Genomic DNA, 25822 nt, shown 5'->3' with positions numbered 1-25822 from the left:
CTTCTATTACCATCAGACTGTTGAACAGCTTCTATTACCATCAGACTGTTAAACAACTTCTATTACCATCAGACTGTTAAACAGCTTCTATTACCATCAGACTGTTAAACAGCTTCTATTACCATCAGACTGTTGAACAGCTTCTATTACCATCAGACTGTTGACCAGCTTCTATTACCATCAGACTGTTGACCAGCTTCTATTACCATCAGACTGTTGAACAGCTTCTATTACCATCAGACTGTTGAACAGCTTCTATTACCATCAGACTGTTGAACAGCTTCTATTACCAGACCATCAGACTGTTGACCAGCTTCTATTACCATCAGACTTTTGACCAGCTTCTATTACCATCAGACTGTTGAACAACTTCTATTACCATCAGACTGTTGAATAGCTTCTATTACCATCAGACTGTTGAACAGCTTCTATTACCATCAGACTGTTGAACAGCTTCTATTACCATCAGACTGTTGAACAGCTTCTATTACCATCAGACTGTTGACCAGCTTCTATTACCATCAGACTGTTGAACAACTTCTATTACCAGACCATCAGACTGTTGAATAGCTTCTATTACCATCAGACTGTTAAACAGCTTCTATTACCATCAGACTGTTGACCAGCTTCTATTACCATCAGACTGTTGAACAGCTTCTATTACCATCAGACTGTTAAACAGCTTCTATTACCATCAGACTGTTAAACAGCTTCTATTACCATCAGACTGTTGAACAGCTTCTATTACCATCAGACTGTTGAACAGCTTCTATTACCTTCAGATTGTTGAATAGCTTCTATTACCATCAGACTGTTGAATAGCTTCTATTACCATCAGACTGTTGAACAGCTTCTATTACCATCAGACTGTTGAACAGCTTCTATTACCATCAGACTGTTGAACAGCTTCTATTACCATCAGACTGTTGAACAGCTTCTATTACCATCAGACTGTTGAACAGCTTCTATTACCATCAGACTGTTGAACAGCTTCTATTACCATCAGACTGTTGAACAGCTTCTATTACCATCAGACTGTTGAACAGCTTCTATTACCATCAGACTGTTGACCAGCTTCTATTACCAGACCATCAGACTGTTGAATATCTTCTATTACCATCAGACTGTTAAACAGCTTCTATTACCATCAGACTGTTGACCAGCTTCTATTACCATCAGACTGTTGAACAGCTTCTATTACCATCAGACTGTTAAACAGCTTCTATTACCATCAGACTGTTAAACAGCTTCTATTACCATCAGACTGTTGAACAGCTTCTATTACCATCAGACTGTTGAACAGCTTCTATTACCTTCAGATTGTTGAATAGCTTCTATTACCATCAGACTGTTGAATAGCTTCTATTACCATCAGACTGTTGAACAGCTTCTATTACCATCAGACTGTTGAACAGCTTCTATTACCATCAGACTGTTGAACAGCTTCTATTACCATCAGACTGTTGAACAGCTTCTATTACCATCAGACTGTTGAACAGCTTCTATTACCATCAGACTGTTGAACAGCTTCTATTACCATCAGACTGTTGAACAGCTTCTATTACCATCAGACTGTTGACCAGCTTCTATTACCAGACCATCAGACTCTTGAATAGCTTCTATTACCATCAGACTGTTAAACAGCTTCTATTACCATCAGACTGTTAAACAGCTTCTATTACCATCAGACTGTTGACCAGCTTCTATTACCATCAGACTGTTGAACAGCTTCTATTACCATCAGACTGTTGACCAGCTTCTATTACCAGACCATCAGACTCTTGAATAGCTTCTATTACCATCAGACTGTTAAACAGCTTCTATTACCATCAGACTGTTAAACAGCTTCTATTACCATCAGACTGTTGACCAGCTTCTATTACCATCAGACTGTTGAACAGCTTCTATTACCATCAGACTGTTAAACAGATTATATTACCATCAGACTGTTGAACAGCTTCTATTACCATCAGACTGTTAAACAGCTTCTATTACCATCAGACTGTTGAACAGCTTCTATTACCATCAGACTGTTGAACAGCTTCTATTACCATCAGACTGTTAAACAGCTTCTATTACCATCAGACTGTTGAACAGCTTCTATTACCATCAGACTGTTGAACAGCTTCTATTACCATCAGACTGTTAAACAGCTTCTATTACCATCAGACTGTTGAACAGCTTCTATTACCAGACCATCAGACTGTTGAACAGCTTATATTACCATCAGACTGTTGAATAGCTTATATTACCATCAGACTGTTGAATAGCTTATATTACCATCAGACTGTTGAACAGCTTCTATTACCATCAGACTGTTGAACAGCTTCTATTACCATCAGACTGTTGAACAGCTTCTATTACCATCAGACTGTTAAACAGCTTCTATTACCATCAGACTGTTGAACAGCTTCTATTACCATCAGACTGTTAAACAGCTTCTATTACCATCAGACTGTTAAACAACTTCTATTACCATCAGACTGTTAAACAGCTTATATTACCATCAGACTGTTGAACAGCTTCTATTACCATCAGACTGTTGAACAGCTTCTTTTACCATCAGACTGTTGAAAAGCTTCTAATACCATCAGACTGTTGAACAGCTTCTATTACCATCAGACTGTTGAACAGCTTCTATTACCATCAGACTGTTGAACAGCTTCTATTACCATCCGACTGTTAAACAGCTTCTATTACCATCAGACTGTTGAACAGCTTCTATTACCATCAGACTGTTGAACAGCTTCTATTACCATCAGAATGTTGACCAGCTTCTATTATCATCAAACTTTTGAACAGCTTCTATCACCAGACCATCAGACTGTTGAACAGCTTATAATACCATCAGACTGTTGAACAGCTTCTATTACCATCAGACTGTTGAAGAGCTTCTATTACCATCAGACTGTTGACCAGCTTCTATTACCATCAGACTGTTGAACAGCTTCTATTACCATCAGACTGTTAAACAGCTTCTATTACCATCAGACTGTTAAACAGCTTCTATTACCATCAGACTGTTGAACAGCTTCTATTACCATCAGACTGTTAAACAGCTTCTATTACCATCAGACTGTTAAACAGCTTCTATTACCAGACCATCAGACTGTTGAACAGCTTCTATTACCATCAGACTGTTGAATAGCTTCTATTACCATCAGACTGTTAAACAGCTTCTATTACCATCAGACTGTTGACCAGCTTCTATTACCATCAGACTGTTGAACAGCTTCTATTACCATCAGACTGTTGAACAGCTTCTATTACCATCAGACTGTTAAACAGCTTCTATTACCATCAGACTGTTAAACAGCTTCTATTACCATCAGACTGTTAAACAGCTTCTATTACCATCAGACTGTTAAACAGCTTCTATTACCATCAGACTGTTGAACAGCTTCTATTACCATCAGACCGTTGAACAGCTTCTATTACCATCAGACTGTTAAACCGCTTCTATTACCATCAGACTGTTAAACAGCTTCTATTACCATCAGACTGTTAAACAGCTTCTATTACCATCAGACTGTTAAACAGCTTCTATTACCATCAGACTGTTAAACAGCTTCTATTACCATCAGACTGTTGAACAGCTTCTATTACCATCAGACTGTTGAACAGCTTCTATTACCATCAGACTGTTAAATCGCTTCTATTACCATCAGACTGTTAAACAGCTTCTATTACCATCAGACTGTTGAACAGCTTCTATTACCAGACAATCAGACTGTTGAACAGCTTCTATTACCATCAGACTGTTAAACCGCTTCTATTACCATCAGACTGTTAAACCGCTTCTATTACCATCAGACTGTTGAACAGCTTCTATTACCAGACCATCAGACTGTTGAACAGCTTATATTACCATCAGACTGTTGAATAGCTTATATTACCATCAGACTGTTGAACAGCTTCTATTACCATCAGACTGTTGAACAGCTTATATTACCATCAGACTGTTGAATAGCTTATATTACCATCAGACTGTTGAACAGCTTCTATTACCAGACCATTAGACTGTTGAACAGCTTCTATTACCATCAGACTGTTAAACCGCTTCTATTACCATCAGACTGTTAAACCGCTTCTATTACCATCAGACTGTTGAACAGCTTCTATTACCAGACCATCAGACTGTTGAACAGCTTATATTACCATCAGACTGTTGAATAGCTTATATTACCATCAGACTGTTGAACAGCTTCTATTACCATCAGACTGTTAAATCGCTTCTATTACCATCAGACTGTTAAACAGCTTCTATTACCATCAGACTGTTGAACAGCTTCTATTACCAGACCATTAGACTGTTGAACAGCTTCTATTACCATCAGACTGTTAAACAGCTTCTATTACCATCAGACTGTTGAACAGCTTCTATTACCAGACCATCAGACTGTTGAACAGCTTATATTACCATCAGACTGTTGAATAGCTTATATTACCATCAGACTGTTGAACAGCTTCTATTACCATCAGACTGTTGAACAGCTTCTATTACCATCAGACTGTTAAACAGCTTCTATTACCATCGGACTGTTAAACAGCTTCTATTACCATCAGACTGTTGAACAGCTTCTATTACCATCAGACTGTTAAACAACTTCTATTAGCATCAGACTGTTAAACAGCTTCTATTACCATCAGACTGTTAAACAGCTTCTATTACCATCAGACTGTTGAACAGCTTCTATTACCATCAGACTGTTGACCAGCTTCTATTACCATCAGACTGTTGACCAGCTTCTATTACCATCGAGACTGTTGAACAGCTTCTATTACCATCAGACTGTTGAACAGCTTCTATTACCATCAGACTGTTGAACAGCTTCTATTACCAGACCATCAGACTGTTGACCAGCTTCTATTACCATCAGACTTTTGACCAGCTTCTATTACCATCAGACTGTTGAACAACTTCTATTACCATCAGACTGTTGAATAGCTTCTATTACCATCAGACTGTTGAACAGCTTCTATTACCATCAGACTGTTGAACAGCTTCTATTACCATCAGACTGTTGAACAGCTTCTATTACCATCAGACTGTTGACCAGCTTCTATTACCATCAGACTGTTGAACAACTTCTATTACCAGACCATCAGACTGTTGAATAGCTTCTATTACCATCAGACTGTTAAACAGCTTCTATTACCATCAGACTGTTGACCAGCTTCTATTACCATCAGACTGTTGAACAGCTTCTATTACCATCAGACTGTTAAACAGCTTCTATTACCATCAGACTGTTAAACAGCTTCTATTACCATCAGACTGTTGACCAGCTTCTATTACCATCAGACTGTTGAACAGCTTCTATTACCAGACCATCAGACTGTTGAACAGCTTCTATTACCATCAGACTGTTAAACAGCTTCTATTACCATCAGACTGTTGAACAGCTTCTATTACCATCAGACTGTTAAACAGCTTCTATTACCATCAGACTGTTGAACAGCTTCTATTACCATCAGACTGTTAAACAGCTTCTATTACCATCAGACTGTTGAACAGCTTCTATTACCATCAGACTGTTGAACAGCTTCTATTACCAGACCATCAGACTGTTGAACAGCTTATATTACCATCAGACTGTTGAATAGCTTATATTACCATCAGACTGTTGAATAGCTTATATTACCATCAGACTGTTGAATAGCTTCTATTACCATCAGACTGTTGAACAGCTTCTATTACCATCAGACTGTTGAACAGCTTCTATTACCAGACCATCAGACTGTTGAACAGCTTCTATTACCATCAGACTGTTAAACAGCTTCTATTACCATCAGACTGTTAAACAGCTTCTATTACCATCAGACTGTTGAACAGCTTCTATTACCAGACCATCAGACTGTTGAACAGCTTATATTACCATCAGACTGTTGAATAGCTTATATTACCATCAGACTGTTGAACAGCTTCTATTACCATCAGACTGTTGAACAGCTTCTATTACCATCAGACTGTTGAACAGCTTCTATTACCATCAGACTGTTGAACAGCTTCTATTACCATCAGACTGTTGAACAGCTTCTATTACCATCAGACTGTTAAACAGCTTCTATTACCATCAGACTGTTAAACAGCTTCTATTACCATCAGACTGTTAAACAGCTTCTATTACCATCAGACTGTTGAACAGCTTCTATTACCATCAGACTGTTGAACAGCTTCTATTACCATCAGACTGTTGAACCAGCTTCTATTACCATCAGACTGTTGAACAGCTTCTATTACCATCAGACTGTTAAACAGCTTCTATTACCATCAGACTGTTGAACAGCTTCTATTACCAGACCATCAGACTGTTGAACAGCTTCTATTACCATCAGACTGTTGAACAGCTTCTATTACCATCAGACTGTTGAACAGCTTCTATTACCATCAGACTGTTAAATAGCTTCTATTACCATCAGACTGTTAAACAGCTTCTATTACCATCAGACTGTTGAACAGCTTCTATTACCAGACCATCAGACTGTTGAACAGCTTCTATTACCATCAGACTGTTGACCAGCTTCTATTACCATCAGACTGTTGAACAGCTTCTATTACCAGACCATCAGACTGTTAAACAGCTTCTATTACCATCAGACTGTTGAACAGCTTCTATTACCAGACCATCAGACTGTTGAACAGCTTCTATTACCATCAGACTGTTGAATAGCTTCTATTACCATCAGACTGTTGAACAGCTTCTATTACCATCAGACTGTTGAACAGCTTCTATTACCATCAGACTGTTGAACAGCTTCTATTACCATCAGACTGTTGAACAGCTTCTATTACCAGACCATTAGACTGTTGAACAGCTTCTATTACCATCAGACTGTTAAACCGCTTCTATTACCATCAGACTGTTAAACCGCTTCTATTACCATCAGACTGTTGAACAGCTTCTATTACCAGACCATCAGACTGTTGAACAGCTTATATTACCATCAGACTGTTGAATAGCTTATATTACCATCAGACTGTTGAACAGCTTCTATTACCATCAGACTGTTGAACAGCTTCTATTACCATCAGACTGTTAAACCGCTTCTATTACCATCAGACTGTTGAACAGCTTCTATTACCAGACCATCAGACTGTTGAACAGCTTATATTACCATCAGACTGTTGAATAGCTTATATTACCATCAGACTGTTGAACAGCTTCTATTACCATCAGACTGTTAAATCGCTTCTATTACCATCAGACTGTAAACAGCTTCTATTACCATCAGACTGTTGAACAGCTTCTATTACCAGACCATCAGACTGTTGAACAGCTTCTATTACCATCAGACTGTTAAACCGCTTCTATTACCATCAGACTGTTAAACCGCTTCTATTACCATCAGACTGTTGAACAGCTTCTATTACCAGACCATCAGACTGTTGAACAGCTTCTATTACCATCAGACTGTTGAATAGCTTCTATTACCATCAGACTGTTGAACAGCTTCTATTACCATCAGACTGTTGACCAGCTTCTATTACCATCAGACTGTTGAACAGCTTCTATTACCATCAGACTGTTAAACAGCTTCTATTACCATCAGACTGTTGAACAGCTTCTATTACCATCAGACTGTTAAACAACTTCTATTAGCATCAGACTGTTGAACAGCTTCTATTACCATCAGACTGTTAAACAGCTTCTATTACCATCAGACTGTTGAACAGCTTCTATTACCATCAGACTGTTGACCAGCTTCTATTACCATCAGACTGTTGACCAGCTTCTATTACCATCAGACTGTTGAACAGCTTCTATTACCATCAGACTGTTGAACAGCTTCTATTACCATCAGACTGTTGAACAGCTTCTATTACCAGACCATCAGACTGTTGACCAGCTTCTATTACCATCAGACTGTTGAACAGCTTCTATTACCAGTCAGACTGTTGAACAGCTTCTATTACCATCAGACTGTTAAACAGCTTCTATTACCATCAGACTGTTGAACAGCTTCTATTACCATCAGACTGTTGAACAGCTTCTATTACCATCAGACTGTTGAACAGCTTCTATTACCATCAGACTGTTAAACAGCTTCTATTACCATCAGACTGTTGAACAGCTTCTATTACCATCAGACTGTTGAACAGCTTCTATTACCATCAGACTGTTAAACAGCTTCTATTACCATCAGACTGTTGAACAGCTTCTATTACCAGACCATCAGACTGTTGAACAGCTTATATTACCATCAGACTGTTGAATAGCTTATATTACCATCAGACTGTTGAATAGCTTATATTACCATCAGACTGTTGAACAGCTTCTATTACCATCAGACTGTTGAACAGCTTCTATTACCATCAGACTGTTGAACAGCTTCTATTACCATCAGACTGTTAAACAGCTTCTATTACCATCAGACTGTTGAACAGCTTCTATTACCATCAGACTGTTAAACAGCTTCTATTACCAGACCATCAGACTGTTGAACAGCTTCTATTACCATCAGACTGTTGAATAGCTTCTATTACCATCAGACTGTTAAACAGCTTCTATTACCATCAGACTGTTGACCAGCTTCTATTACCATCAGACTGTTGAACAGCTTCTATTACCATCAGACTGTTGAACAGCTTCTATTACCATCAGACTGTTAAACAGCTTCTATTACCATCAGACTGTTAAACAGCTTCTATTACCATCAGACTGTTAAACAGCTTCTATTACCATCAGACTGTTAAACAGCTTCTATTACCATCAGACTGTTGAACAGCTTCTATTACCATCAGACCGTTGAACAGCTTCTATTACCATCAGACTGTTAAACCGCTTCTATTACCATCAGACTGTTAAACAGCTTCTATTACCATCAGACTGTTAAACAGCTTCTATTACCATCAGACTGTTAAACAGCTTCTATTACCATCAGACTGTTAAACAGCTTCTATTACCATCAGACTGTTGAACAGCTTCTATTACCATCAGACTGTTAAATCGCTTCTATTACCATCAGACTGTTAAACAGCTTCTATTACCATCAGACTGTTGAACAGCTTCTATTACCAGACCATCAGACTGTTGAACAGCTTCTATTACCATCAGACTGTTAAACAGCTTCTATTACCATCAGACTGTTAAACAGCTTCTATTACCATCAGACTGTTAAACAGCTTCTATTACCATCAGACTGTTGAACAGCTTCTATTACCAGACCATCAGACTGTTGAACAGCTTATATTACCATCAGACTGTTGAATAGCTTATATTACCATCAGACTGTTGAACAGCTTCTATTACCATCAGACTGTTGAACAGCTTATATTACCATCAGACTGTTGAATAGCTTATATTACCATCAGACTGTTGAACAGCTTCTATTACCAGACCATTAGACTGTTGAACAGCTTCTATTACCATCAGACTGTTAAACCGCTTCTATTACCATCAGACTGTTAAACCGCTTCTATTACCATCAGACTGTTGAACAGCTTCTATTACCAGACCATCAGACTGTTGAACAGCTTATATTACCATCAGACTGTTGAATAGCTTATATTACCATCAGACTGTTGAACAGCTTCTATTACCATCAGACTGTTAAATCGCTTCTATTACCATCAGACTGTTAAACAGCTTCTATTACCATCAGACTGTTGAACAGCTTCTATTACCAGACCATTAGACTGTTGAACAGCTTCTATTACCATCAGACTGTTAAACCGCTTCTATTACCATCAGACTGTTAAACCGCTTCTATTACCATCAGACTGTTGAACAGCTTCTATTACCAGACCATCAGACTGTTGAACAGCTTATATTACCATCAGACTGTTGAATAGCTTATATTACCATCAGACTGTTGAACAGCTTCTATTACCATCAGACTGTTGAACAGCTTCTATTACCATCAGACTGTTAAACAGCTTCTATTACCATCAGACTGTTAAACAGCTTCTATTACCATCAGACTGTTGAACAGCTTCTATTACCATCAGACTGTTAAACAACTTCTATTAGCATCAGACTGTTAAACAGCTTCTATTACCATCAGACTGTTAAACAGCTTCTATTACCATCAGACTGTTGAACAGCTTCTATTACCATCAGACTGTTGACCAGCTTCTATTACCATCAGACTGTTGACCAGCTTCTATTACCATCAGACTGTTGAACAGCTTCTATTACCATCAGACTGTTGAACAGCTTCTATTACCATCAGACTGTTGAACAGCTTCTATTACCAGACCATCAGACTGTTGACCAGCTTCTATTACCATCAGACTTTTGACCAGCTTCTATTACCATCAGACTGTTGAACAACTTCTATTACCATCAGACTGTTGAATAGCTTCTATTACCATCAGACTGTTGAACAGCTTCTATTACCATCAGACTGTTGAACAGCTTCTATTACCATCAGACTGTTGAACAGCTTCTATTACCATCAGACTGTTGACCAGCTTCTATTACCATCAGACTGTTGAACAACTTCTATTACCAGACCATCAGACTGTTGAATAGCTTCTATTACCATCAGACTGTTAAACAGCTTCTATTACCATCAGACTGTTGACCAGCTTCTATTACCATCAGACTGTTGAACAGCTTCTATTACCATCAGACTGTTAAACAGCTTCTATTACCATCAGACTGTTAAACAGCTTCTATTACCATCAGACTGTTGACCAGCTTCTATTACCATCAGACTGTTGAACAGCTTCTATTACCATCAGACTGTTAAACAGATTATATTACCATCAGACTGTTGAACAGCTTCTATTACCATCAGACTGTTAAACAGCTTCTATTACCATCAGACTGTTGAACAGCTTCTATTACCATCAGACTGTTAAACAGCTTCTATTACCATCAGACTGTTGAACAGCTTCTATTACCATCAGACTGTTAAACAGCTTCTATTACCATCAGACTGTTGAACAGCTTCTATTACCATCAGACTGTTGAACAGCTTCTATTACCATCAGACTGTTAAACAGCTTCTATTACCATCAGACTGTTGAACAGCTTCTATTACCAGACCATCAGACTGTTGAACAGCTTATATTACCATCAGACTGTTGAATAGCTTATATTACCATCAGACTGTTGAATAGCTTATATTACCATCAGACTGTTGAACAGCTTCTATTACCATCAGACTGTTGAACAGCTTCTATTACCATCAGACTGTTGAACAGCTTCTATTACCATCAGACTGTTGAACAGCTTCTATTACCATCAGACTGTTAAACAGCTTCTATTACCATCAGACTGTTAAACAACTTCTATTACCATCAGACTGTTAAACAGCTTATATTACCATCAGACTGTTGAACAGCTTCTATTACCATCAGACTGTTGAACAGCTTCTATTACCATCAGACTGTTGAAAAGCTTCTACTACCATCAGACTGTTGAACAGCTTCTATTACCATCAGACTGTTGAACAGCTTCTATTACCATCAGACTGTTGAACAGCTTCTATTACCATCCGACTGTTAAACAGCTTCTATTACCATCAGACTGTTGAACAGCTTCTATTACCATCAGACTGTTGAACAGCTTCTATTACCATCAGACTGTTAAATCGCTTCTATTACCATCAGACTGTTAAACAGCTTCTATTACCATCAGACTGTTGAACAGCTTCTATTACCAGACCATCAGACTGTTGAACAGCTTCTATTACCATCAGACTGTTAAACCGCTTCTATTACCATCAGACTGTTAAACCGCTTCTATTACCATCAGACTGTTGAACAGCTTCTATTACCAGACCATCAGACTGTTGAACAGCTTATATTACCATCAGACTGTTGAATAGCTTATATTACCATCAGACTGTTGAACAGCTTCTATTACCATCAGACTGTTGAACAGCTTCTATTACCATCAGACTGTTAAACAGCTTCTATTACCATCAGACTGTTAAACAGCTTCTATTACCATCAGACTGTTGAACAGCTTCTATTACCATCAGACTGTTAAACAACTTCTATTACCATCAGACTGTTAAACAGCTTCTATTACCATCAGACTGTTAAACAGCTTCTATTACCATCAGACTGTTGAACAGCTTCTATTACCATCAGACTGTTGACCAGCTTCTATTACCATCAGACTGTTGACCAGCTTCTATTACCATCAGACTGTTGAACAGCTTCTATTACCATCAGACTGTTGAACAGCTTCTATTACCATCAGACTGTTGAACAGCTTCTATTACCAGACCATCAGACTGTTGACCAGCTTCTATTACCATTAGACTTTTGACCAGCTTCTATTACCATCAGACTGTTGAACAACTTCTATTACCATCAGACTGTTGAATAGCTTCTATTACCATCAGACTGTTGAACAGCTTCTATTACCATCAGACTGTTGAACAGCTTATATTACCATCAGACTGTTGAATAGCTTCTATTACCATCAGACTGTTGACCAGCTTCTATTACCATCAGACTGTTGAACAACTTCTATTACCAGACCATCAGACTGTTGAATAGCTTCTATTACCATCAGACTGTTAAACAGCTTCTATTACCATCAGACTGTTGACCAGCTTCTATTACCATCAGACTGTTGAACAGCTTCTATTACCATCAGACTGTTAAACAGCTTCTATTACCATCAGACTGTTAAACAGCTTCTATTACCATCAGACTGTTGACCAGCTTCTATTACCATCAGACTGTTGAACAGCTTCTATTACCATCAGACTGTTAAACAGATTATATTACCATCAGACTGTTGAACAGCTTCTATTACCATCAGACTGTTAAACAGCTTCTATTACCATCAGACTGTTGAACAGCTTCTATTACCATCAGACTGTTAAACAGCTTCTATTACCATCAGACTGTTGAACAGCTTCTATTACCATCAGACTGTTAAACAGCTTCTATTACCATCAGACTGTTGAACAGCTTCTATTACCATCAGACTGTTGAACAGCTTCTATTACCATCAGACTGTTAAACAGCTTCTATTACCATCAGACTGTTGAACAGCTTCTATTACCAGACCATCAGACTGTTGAACAGCTTATATTACCATCAGACTGTTGAATAGCTTATATTACCATCAGACTGTTGAATAGCTTATATTACCATCAGACTGTTGAACAGCTTCTATTACCATCAGACTGTTGAACAGCTTCTATTACCATCAGACTGTTGAACAGCTTCTATTACCATCAGACTGTTAAACAGCTTCTATTACCATCAGACTGTTGAACAGCTTCTATTAACATCAGACTGTTAAACAGCTTCTATTACCATCAGACTGTTAAACAACTTCTACTACCATCAGACTGTTAAACAGCTTATATTACCATCAGACTGTTGAACAGCTTCTATTACCATCAGACTGTTGAACAGCTTCTATTACCATCAGACTGTTGAAAAGCTTCTACTACCATCAGACTGTTGAACAGCTTCTATTACCATCAGACTGTTGAACAGCTTCTATTACCATCAGACTGTTGAACAGCTTCTATTACCATCCGACTGTTAAACAGCTTCTATTACCATCAGACTGTTGAACAGCTTCTATTACCATCAGACTGTTGAACAGCTTCTATTACCATCAGACTGTTGACCAGCTTCTATTATCATCAGACAGTTGAACAGCTTCTATCACCAGACCATCAGACTGTTGAACAGCTTATATTACCATCAGACTGTTGAACAGCTTCTATTACCATCAGACTGTTGAAGAGCTTCTATTACCATCAGACTGTTGACCAGCTTCTATTACCATCAGACTGTTGAACAGCTTCTATTACCATCAGACTGTTGAACAGCTTCTATTACCATCAGACTGTTAAACAGCTTCTATTACCATCAGACTGTTGAACAGCTTCTATTACCATCAGACTGTTAAACAGCTTCTATTACCATCAGACTGTTAAACAGCTTCTATTACCAGACCATCAGACTGTTGAACAGCTTCTATTACCATCAGACTGTTGAATAGCTTCTATTACCATCAGACTGTTAAACAGCTTCTATTACCATCAGACTGTTGACCAGCTTCTATTACCATCAGACTGTTGAACAGCTTCTATTACCATCAGACTGTTGAACAGCTTCTATTACCATCAGACTGTTAAACAGCTTCTATTACCATCAGACTGTTAAACAGCTTCTATTACCATCAGACTGTTAAACAGCTTCTATTACCATCAGACTGTTAAACAGCTTCTATTACCATCAGACTGTTAAACAACTTCTACTACCATCAGACTGTTAAACAGCTTATATTACCATCAGACTGTTGAACAGCTTCTATTACCATCAGACTGTTGAACAGCTTCTATTACCATCAGACTGTTGAAAAGCTTCTACTACCATCAGACTGTTGAACAGCTTCTATTACCATCAGACTGTTGAACAGCTTCTATTACCATCAGACTGTTGAACAGCTTCTATTACCATCCGACTGTTAAACAGCTTCTATTACCATCAGACTGTTGAACAGCTTCTATTACCATCAGACTGTTGAACAGCTTCTATTACCATCAGACTGTTGACCAGCTTCTATTATCATCAGACAGTTGAACAGCTTCTATCACCAGACCATCAGACTGTTGAACAGCTTATATTACCATCAGACTGTTGAACAGCTTCTATTACCATCAGACTGTTGAAGAGCTTCTATTACCATCAGACTGTTGACCAGCTTCTATTACCATCAGACTGTTGAACAGCTTCTATTACCATCAGACTGTTGAACAGCTTCTATTACCATCAGACTGTTAAACAGCTTCTATTACCATCAGACTGTTGAACAGCTTCTATTACCATCAGACTGTTAAACAGCTTCTATTACCATCAGACTGTTAAACAGCTTCTATTACCAGACCATCAGACTGTTGAACAGCTTCTATTACCATCAGACTGTTGAATAGCTTCTATTACCATCAGACTGTTAAACAGCTTCTATTACCATCAGACTGTTGACCAGCTTCTATTACCATCAGACTGTTGAACAGCTTCTATTACCATCAGACTGTTGAACAGCTTCTATTACCATCAGACTGTTAAACAGCTTCTATTACCATCAGACTGTTAAACAGCTTCTATTACCATCAGACTGTTAAACAGCTTCTATTACCATCAGACTGTTAAACAGCTTCTATTACCATCAGACTGTTGAACAGCTTCTATTACCATCAGACCGTTGAACAGCTTCTATTACCATCAGACTGTTAAACCGCTTCTATTACCATCAGACTGTTAAACAGTTTCTATTACCATCAGACTGTTAAACAGCTTCTATTACCATCAGACTGTTAAACAGCTTCTATTACCATCAGACTGTTAAACAGCTTCTATTACCATCAGACTGTTGAACAGCTTCTATTACCATCAGACTGTTGAACAGCTTCTATTACCATCAGACTGTTAAACCGCTTCTATTACCATCAGACTGTTAAACAGCTTCTATTACCATCAGACTGTTGAACAGCTTCTATTACCAGACCATCAGACTGTTGAACAGCTTCTATTACCATCAGACTGTTAAACCGCTTCTATTACCATCAGACTGTTAAACCGCTTCTATTACCATCAGACTGTTGAACAGCTTCTATTACCAGACCATCAGACTGTTGAACAGCTTATATTACCATCAGACTGTTGAATAGCTTATATTACCATCAGACTGTTGAACAGCTTCTATTACCATAAGACTGTTGAACAGCTTCTATTACCATCAGACTGTTAAACAGCTTCTATTACCATCAGACTGTTAAACAGCTTCTATTACCATCAGACTGTTGAACAGCTTCTATTACCATCAGACTGTTAAACTTCTATTACCATCAGACTGTTAAACAGCTTCTATTACCATCAGACTATTAAACAGATTCTATTACCATCAGACTGTTGAACAGCTTCTATTACCATCAGACTGTTGACCAGCTTCTATTACCATCAGACTGTTGACCAGCTTCTATTACCATCAGACGGTTGAACAGCTTCTATTACCATCAGACTGTTGAACAGCTTCTATTACCATCAGACTGTTGAACAGCTTCTATTACCAGACCATCAGACTGTTGACCAGCTTCTATTACCATCAGACTTTTGACCAGCTTCTATTACCATCAGACTGTTGAACAACTTCTATTACCATCAGACTGTTGAATAGCTTCTATTACCATCAGACTGTTGAACAGCTTCTATTACCATCAGACTGTTGAACAGCTTCTATTACCATCAGACTGTTGAACAGCTTCTATTACCATCAGACTGTTGACCAGCTTCTATTACCATCAGACTGTTGAACAACTTCTATTACCAGACCATCAGACTGTTGAATAGCTTCTATTACCATCAGACTGTTAAACAGCTTCTATTACCATCAGACTGTTAAACAGCTTCTATTACCATCAGACTGTTAAACAGCTTCTATTACCATCAGACTGTTGAACAGCTTCTATTACCATCAGACTGTTGAACAGCTTCTATTACCATCAGACTGTTGACCAGCTTCTATTACCATCAGACTGTTGACCAGCTTCTATTACCATCAGACTGTTAAACAGCTTCTATTACCATCAGACTGTTGAACAGCTTCTATTACCATCAGACTGTTGAACAGCTTCTATTACCATCCGACTGTTAAACAGCTTCTATTACCATCAGACTGTTGAACAGCTTCTATTACCATCAGACTGTTGAACAGCTTCTATTACCATCAGACTGTTGACCAGCTTCTATTATCATCAGACAGTTGAACAGCTTCTATCACCAGACCATCAGACTGTTGAACAGCTTATATTACCATCAGACTGTTGAACAGCTTCTATTACCATCAGACTGTTGAAGAGCTTCTATTACCATCAGACTGTTGACCAGCTTCTATTACCATCAGACTGTTGAACAGCTTCTATTACCATCAGACTGTTGAACAGCTTCTATTACCATCAGACTGTTAAACAGCTTCTATTACCATCAGACTGTTGAACAGCTTCTATTACCATCAGACTGTTAAACAGCTTCTATTACCATCAGACTGTTAAACAGCTTCTATTACCAGACCATCAGACTGTTGAACAGCTTCTATTACCATCAGACTGTTGAATAGCTTCTATTACCATCAGACTGTTAAACAGCTTCTATTACCATCAGACTGTTGACCAGCTTCTATTACCATCAGACTGTTGAACAGCTTCTATTACCATCAGACTGTTGAACAGCTTCTATTACCATCAGACTGTTAAACAGCTTCTATTACCATCAGACTGTTAAACAGCTTCTATTACCATCAGACTGTTAAACAGCTTCTATTACCATCAGACTGTTAAACAGCTTCTATTACCATCAGACTGTTGAACAGCTTCTATTACCATCAGACCGTTGAACAGCTTCTATTACCATCAGACTGTTAAACCGCTTCTATTACCATCAGACTGTTAAACAGTTTCTATTACCATCAGACTGTTAAACAGCTTCTATTACCATCAGACTGTTAAACAGCTTCTATTACCATCAGACTGTTAAACAGCTTCTATTACCATCAGACTGTTGAACAGCTTCTATTACCATCAGACTGTTGAACAGCTTCTATTACCATCAGACTGTTAAACCGCTTCTATTACCATCAGACTGTTAAACAGCTTCTATTACCATCAGACTGTTGAACAGCTTCTATTACCAGACCATCAGACTGTTGAACAGCTTCTATTACCATCAGACTGTTAAACCGCTTCTATTACCATCAGACTGTTAAACCGCTTCTATTACCATCAGACTGTTGAACAGCTTCTATTACCAGACCATCAGACTGTTGAACAGCTTATATTACCATCAGACTGTTGAATAGCTTATATTACCATCAGACTGTTGAACAGCTTCTATTACCATAAGACTGTTGAACAGCTTCTATTACCATCAGACTGTTAAACAGCTTCTATTACCATCAGACTGTTAAACAGCTTCTATTACCATCAGACTGTTGAACAGCTTCTATTACCATCAGACTGTTAACACTTCTATTACCATCAGACTGTTAAACAGCTTCTATTACCATCAGACTATTAAACAGATTCTATTACCATCAGACTGTTGAACAGCTTCTATTACCATCAGACTGTTGACCAGCTTCTATTACCATCAGACTGTTGACCAGCTTCTATTACCATCAGACTGTTGAACAGCTTCTATTACCATCAGACTGTTGAACAGCTTCTATTACCATCAGACTGTTGAACAGCTTCTATTACCAGACCATCAGACTGTTGACCAGCTTCTATTACCATCAGACTTTTGACCAGCTTCTATTACCATCAGACTGTTGAACAACTTCTATTACCATCAGACTGTTGAATAGCTTCTATTACCATCAGACTGTTGAACAGCTTCTATTACCATCAGACTGTTGAACAGCTTCTATTACCATCAGACTGTTGAACAGCTTCTATTACCATCAGACTGTTGACCAGCTTCTATTACCATCAGACTGTTGAACAACTTCTATTACCAGACCATCAGACTGTTGAATAGCTTCTATTACCATCAGACTGTTAAAGAGCTTCTATTACCATCAGACTGTTAAACAGCTTCTATTACCATCAGACTGTTAAACAGCTTCTATTACCATCAGACTGTTGAACAGCTTCTATTACCATCAGACTGTTGAACAGCTTCTATTACCATCAGACTGTTGACCAGCTTCTATTACCATCAGACTGTTGACCAGCTTCTATTACCATCAGACTGTTAAACAGCTTCTATTACCATCAGACTGTTGAACAGCTTCTATTACCATCAGACCGTTGAACAGCTTCTATTACCATCAGACTGTTAAACCGCTTCTATTACCATCAGACTGTTAAACAGTTTCTATTACCATCAGACTGTTAAACAGCTTCTATTACCATCAGACTGTTAAACAGCTTCTATTACCATCAGACTGTTAAACAGCTTCTATTACCATCAGACTGTTGAACAGCTTCTATTACCATCAGACTGTTGAACAGCTTCTATTACCATCAGACTGTTAAACCGCTTCTATTACCATCAGACTGTTAAACAGCTTCTATTACCATCAGACTGTTGAACAGCTTCTATTACCAGACCATCAGACTGTTGAACAGCTTCTATTACCATCAGACTGTTAAACCGCTTCTATTACCATCAGACTGTTAAACCGCTTCTATTACCATCAGACTGTTGAACAGCTTCTATTACCAGACCATCAGACTGTTGAACAGCTTATATTACCATCAGACTGTTGAATAGCTTATATTACCATCAGACTGTTGAACAGCTTCTATTACCATAAGACTGTTGAACAGCTTCTATTACCATCAGACTGTTAAACAGCTTCTATTACCATCAGACTGTTAAACAGCTTCTATTACCATCAGACTGTTGAACAGCTTCTATTACCATCAGACTGTTAAACAACTTCTATTACCATCAGACTGTTAAACAGCTTCTATTACCATCAGACTATTAAACAGATTCTATTACCATCAGACTGTTGAACAGCTTCTATTACCATCAGACTGTTGACCAGCTTCTATTACCATCAGACTGTTGACCAGCTTCTATTACCATCAGACTGTTGAACAGCTTCTATTACCATCAGACTGTTGAACAGCTTCTATTACCATCAGACTGTTGAACAGCTTCTATTACCAGACCATCAGACTGTTGACCAGCTTCTATTACCATCAGACTTTTGACCAGCTTCTATTACCATCAGACTGTTGAACAACTTCTATTACCATCAGACTGTTGAATAGCTTCTATTACCATCAGACTGTTGAACAGCTTCTATTACCATCAGACTGTTGAACAGCTTCTATTACCATCAGACTGTTGAACAGCTTCTATTACCATCAGACTGTTGACCAGCTTCTATTACCATCAGACTGTTGAACAACTTCTATTACCAGACCATCAGACTGTTGAATAGCTTCTATTACCATCAGACTGTTAAACAGCTTCTATTACCATCAGACTGTTAAACAGCTTCTATTACCATCAGACTGTTAAACAGCTTCTATTACCATCAGACTGTTGAACAGCTTCTATTACCATCAGACTGTTGAACAGCTTCTATTACCATCAGACTGTTGACCAGCTTCTATTACCATCAGACTGTTGACCAGCTTCTATTACCATCAGACTGTTGAACAGCTTCTATTACCATCAGACTGTTGAACAGCTTCTATTACCAGACCATCAGACTGTTGACCAGCTTCTATTACCATCAGACTTTTGACCAGCTTCTATTACCATCAGACTGTTGAACAACTTCTATTACCATCAGACTGTTGAATAGCTTCTATTACCATCAGACTGTTGAACAGCTTCTATTACCATCAGACTGTTGAACAGCTTCTATTACCATCAGACTGTTGAACAGCTTCTATTACCATCAGACTGTTGACCAGCTTCTATTACCATCAGACTGTTGAACAACTTCTATTACCAGACCATCAGACTGTTGAATAGCTTCTATTACCATCAGACTGTTAAACAGCTTCTATTACCATCAGACTGTTGACCAGCTTCTATTACCATCAGACTGTTGAACAGCTTCTATTACCATCAGACTGTTAAACAGCTTCTATTACCATCAGACTGTTAAACAGCTTCTATTACCATCAGACTGTTGACCAGCTTCTATTACCATCAGACTGTTGAACAGCTTCTATTACCATCAGACTGTTAAACAGATTATATTACCATCAGACTGTTGAACAGCTTCTATTACCATCAGACTGTTAAACAGCTTCTATTACCATCAGACTGTTGAACAGCTTCTATTACCATCAGACTGTTAAACAGCTTCTATTACCATCAGACTGTTGAACAGCTTCTATTACCATCAGACTGTTAAACAGCTTCTATTACCATCAGACTGTTGAACAGCTTCTATTACCATCAGACTGTTGAACAGCTTCTATTACCATCAGACTGTTAAACAGCTTCTATTACCATCAGACTGTTGAACAGCTTCTATTACCAGACCATCAGACTGTTGAACAGCTTATATTACCATCAGACTGTTGAATAGCTTATATTACCATCAGACTGTTGAATAGCTTATATTACCATCAGACTGTTGTACAGCTTCTATTACCATCAGACTGTTGAACAGCTTCTATTACCATCAGACTGTTGAACAGCTTCTATTACCATCAGACTGTTAAACAGCTTCTATTACCATCAGACTGTTGAACAGCTTCTATTAACATCAGACTGTTAAACAGCTTCTATTACCATCAGACTGTTAAACAGCTTCTATTACCATCAGACTGTTAAACAGCTTATATTACCATCAGACTGTTGAACAGCTTCTATTACCATCAGACTGTTGAACAGCTTCTATTACCATCAGACTGTTGAACAAGCTTCTATTACCATCAGACTGTTGAACAGCTTCTATTACCATCAGACTGTTGAACAGCTTCTATTACCATCAGACTGTTGAACAGCTTCTATTACCATCAGACTGTTAAACAGCTTCTATTACCATCAGACTGTTGAACAGCTTCTATTACCATCAGACTGTTGAACAGCTTCTATTACCATCAGACTGTTGAACAGCTTCTATTACCATCAGACTGTTGAACAGCTTCTATTACCATCAGACTGTTGAACAGCTTCTACTACCATCAGACTGTTGAACAGCTTCTATTACCATCAGACTGTTGAACAGCTTCTATTACCATCAGACTGTTGAACAGCTTCTATTACCATCCGACTGTTAAACAGCTTCTATTACCATCAGACTGTTGAACAGCTTCTATTACCATCAGACTGTTGACCAGCTTCTATTACCATCAGACTGTTGACCAGCTTCTATTACCATCAGACTGTTGAACAGCTTCTATTACCATCAGACTGTTGAACAGCTTCTATTACCAGACCATCAGACTGTTGACCAGCTTCTATTACCATCAGACTTTTGACCAGCTTCTATTACCATCAGACTGTTGAACAACTTCTATTACCATCAGACTGTTGAATAGCTTCTATTACCATCAGACTGTTGAACAGCTTCTATTACCATCAGACTGTTGAACAGCTTCTATTACCATCAGACTGTTGAACAGCTTCTATTACCATCAGACTGTTGACCAGCTTCTATTACCATCAGACTGTTGAACAACTTCTATTACCAGACCATCAGACTGTTGAATAGCTTCTATTACCATCAGACTGTTAAACAGCTTCTATTACCATCAGACTGTTGACCAGCTTCTATTACCATCAGACTGTTGAACAGCTTCTATTACCATCAGACTGTTAAACAGCTTCTATTACCATCAGACTGTTAAACAGCTTCTATTACCATCAGACTGTTGACCAGCTTCTATTACCATCAGACTGTTGAACAGCTTCTATTACCATCAGACTGTTAAACAGATTATATTACCATCAGACTGTTGAACAGCTTCTATTACCATCAGACTGTTAAACAGCTTCTATTACCATCAGACTGTTGAACAGCTTCTATTACCATCAGACTGTTAAACAGCTTCTATTACCATCAGACTGTTGAACAGCTTCTATTACCATCAGACTGTTAAACAGCTTCTATTACCATCAGACTGTTGAACAGCTTCTATTACCATCAGACTGTTGAACAGCTTCTATTACCATCAGACTGTTAAACAGCTTCTATTACCATCAGACTGTTGAACAGCTTCTATTACCAGACCATCAGACTGTTGAACAGCTTATATTACCATCAGACTGTTGAATAGCTTATATTACCATCAGACTGTTGAATAGCTTATATTACCATCAGACTGTTGTACAGCTTCTATTACCATCAGACTGTTGAACAGCTTCTATTACCATCAGACTGTTGAACAGCTTCTATTACCATCAGACTGTTAAACAGCTTCTATTACCATCAGACTGTTGAACAGCTTCTATTAACATCAGACTGTTAAACAGCTTCTATTACCATCAGACTGTTAAACAACTTCTATTACCATCAGACTGTTAAACAGCTTATATTACCATCAGACTGTTGAACAGCTTCTATTACCATCAGACTGTTGAACAGCTTCTATTACCATCAGACTGTTGAAAAGCTTCTACTACCATCAGACTGTTGAACAGCTTCTATTACCATCAGACTGTTGAACAGCTTCTATTACCATCAGACTGTTGAACAGCTTCTATTACCATCCGACTGTTAAACAGCTTCTATTACCATCAGACTGTTGAACAGCTTCTATTACCATCAGACTGTTGAACAGCTTCTATTACCATCAGACTGTTGACCAGCTTCTATTATCATCAGACAGTTGAACAGCTTCTATCACCAGACCATCAGACTGTTGAACAGCTTATATTACCATCAGACTGTTGAACAGCTTCTATTACCATCAGACTGTTGAAGAGCTTCTATTACCATCAGACTGTTGACCAGCTTCTATTACCATCAGACTGTTGAACAGCTTCTATTACCATCAGACTGTTGAACAGCTTCTATTACCATCAGACTGTTAAACAGCTTCTATTACCATCAGACTGTTGAACAGCTTCTATTACCATCAGACTGTTAAACAGCTTCTATTACCATCAGACTGTTAAACAGCTTCTATTACCAGACCATCAGACTGTTGAACAGCTTCTATTACCATCAGACTGTTGAATAGCTTCTATTACCATCAGACTGTTAAACAGCTTCTATTACCATCAGACTGTTGACCAGCTTCTATTACCATCAGACTGTTGAACAGCTTCTATTACCATCAGACTGTTGAACAGCTTCTATTACCATCAGACTGTTGAACAGCTTCTATTACCATCAGACTGTTAAACAGCTTCTATTACCATCAGACTGTTAAACAGCTTCTATTACCATCAGACTGTTAAACAGCTTCTATTACCATCAGACTGTTGAACAGCTTCTATTACCATCAGACCGTTGAACAGCTTCTATTACCATCAGACTGTTAAACCGCTTCTATTACCATCAGACTGTTAAACAGTTTCTATTACCATCAGACTGTTAAACAGCTTCTATTACCATCAGACTGTTAAACAGCTTCTATTACCATCAGACTGTTAAACAGCTTCTATTACCATCAGACTGTTGAACAGCTTCTATTACCATCAGACTGTTGAACAGCTTCTATTACCATCAGACTGTTAAACCGCTTCTATTACCATCAGACTGTTAAACAGCTTCTATTACCATCAGACTGTTGAACAGCTTCTATTACCAGACCATCAGACTGTTGAACAGCTTCTATTACCATCAGACTGTTAAACCGCTTCTATTACCATCAGACTGTTAAACCGCTTCTATTACCATCAGACTGTTGAACAGCTTCTATTACCAGACCATCAGACTGTTGAACAGCTTATATTACCATCAGACTGTTGAATAGCTTATATTACCATCAGACTGTTGAACAGCTTCTATTACCATCAGACTGTTGAACAGCTTCTATTACCATCAGACTGTTAAACAGCTTCTATTACCATCAGACTGTTAAACAGCTTCTATTACCATCAGACTGTTGAACAGCTTCTATTACCATCAGACTGTTAAACAACTTCTATTACCATCAGACTGTTAAACAGCTTCTATTACCATCAGACTGTTAAACAGATTCTATTACCATCAGACTGTTGAACAGCTTCTATTACCATCAGACTGTTGACCAGCTTCTATTACCATCAGACTGTTGACCAGCTTCTATTACCATCAGACTGTTGAACAGCTTCTATTACCATCAGACTGTTGAACAGCTTCTATTACCATCAGACTGTTGAACAGCTTCTATTACCAGACCATCAGACTGTTGACCAGCTTCTATTACCATCAGACTTTTGACCAGCTTCTATTACCATCAGACTGTTGAACAACTTCTATTACCATCAGACTGTTGAATAGCTTCTATTACCATCAGACTGTTGAACAGCTTCTATTACCATCAGACTGTTGAACAGCTTCTATTACCATCAGACTGTTGAACAGCTTCTATTACCATCAGACTGTTGACCAGCTTCTATTACCATCAGACTGTTGAACAACTTCTATTACCAGACCATCAGACTGTTGAATAGCTTCTATTACCATCAGACTGTTAAACAGCTTCTATTACCATCAGACTGTTGACCAGCTTCTATTACCATCAGACTGTTGAACAGCTTCTATTACCATCAGACTGTTAAACAGCTTCTATTACCATCAGACTGTTAAACAGCTTCTATTACCATCAGACTGTTGAACAGCTTCTATTACCATCAGACTGTTGAACAGCTTCTATTACCATCAGACTGTTGACCAGCTTCTATTACCATCAGACTGTTGACCAGCTTCTATTACCATCAGACTGTTGAACAGCTTCTATTACCATCAGACTGTTGAACAGCTTCTATTACCAGACCATCAGACTGTTGACCAGCTTCTATTACCATCAGACTTTTGACCAGCTTCTATTACCATCAGACTGTTGAACAACTTTTATTACCATCAGACTGTTGAATAGCTTCTATTACCATCAGACTGTTGAACAGCTTCTATTACCATCAGACTGTTGAACAGCTTCTATTACCATCAGACTGTTGAACAGCTTCTATTACCATCAGACTGTTGACCAGCTTCTATTACCATCAGACTGTTGAACAACTTCTATTACCAGACCATCAGACTGTTGAATAGCTTCTATTACCATCAGACTGTTAAACAGCTTCTATTACCATCAGACTGTTGACCAGCTTCTATTACCATCAGACTGTTGAACAGCTTCTATTACCATCAGACTGTTAAACAGCTTCTATTACCATCAGACTGTTAAACAGCTTCTATTACCATCAGACTGTTGACCAGCTTCTATTACCATCAGACTGTTGAACAGCTTCTATTAC

The sequence above is a fragment of the Salmo salar genome, chromosome 04 (genome assembly GCF_965601325.2).
Source record: "Salmo salar chromosome 04, fSalSal1, whole genome shotgun sequence".
NCBI classification, from domain to species: domain Eukaryota; kingdom Metazoa; phylum Chordata; class Actinopteri; order Salmoniformes; family Salmonidae; genus Salmo; species Salmo salar.
The sequence above is the reverse complement of the archived record's forward strand: the minus strand, read 5'-3'. Positions refer to the sequence as shown.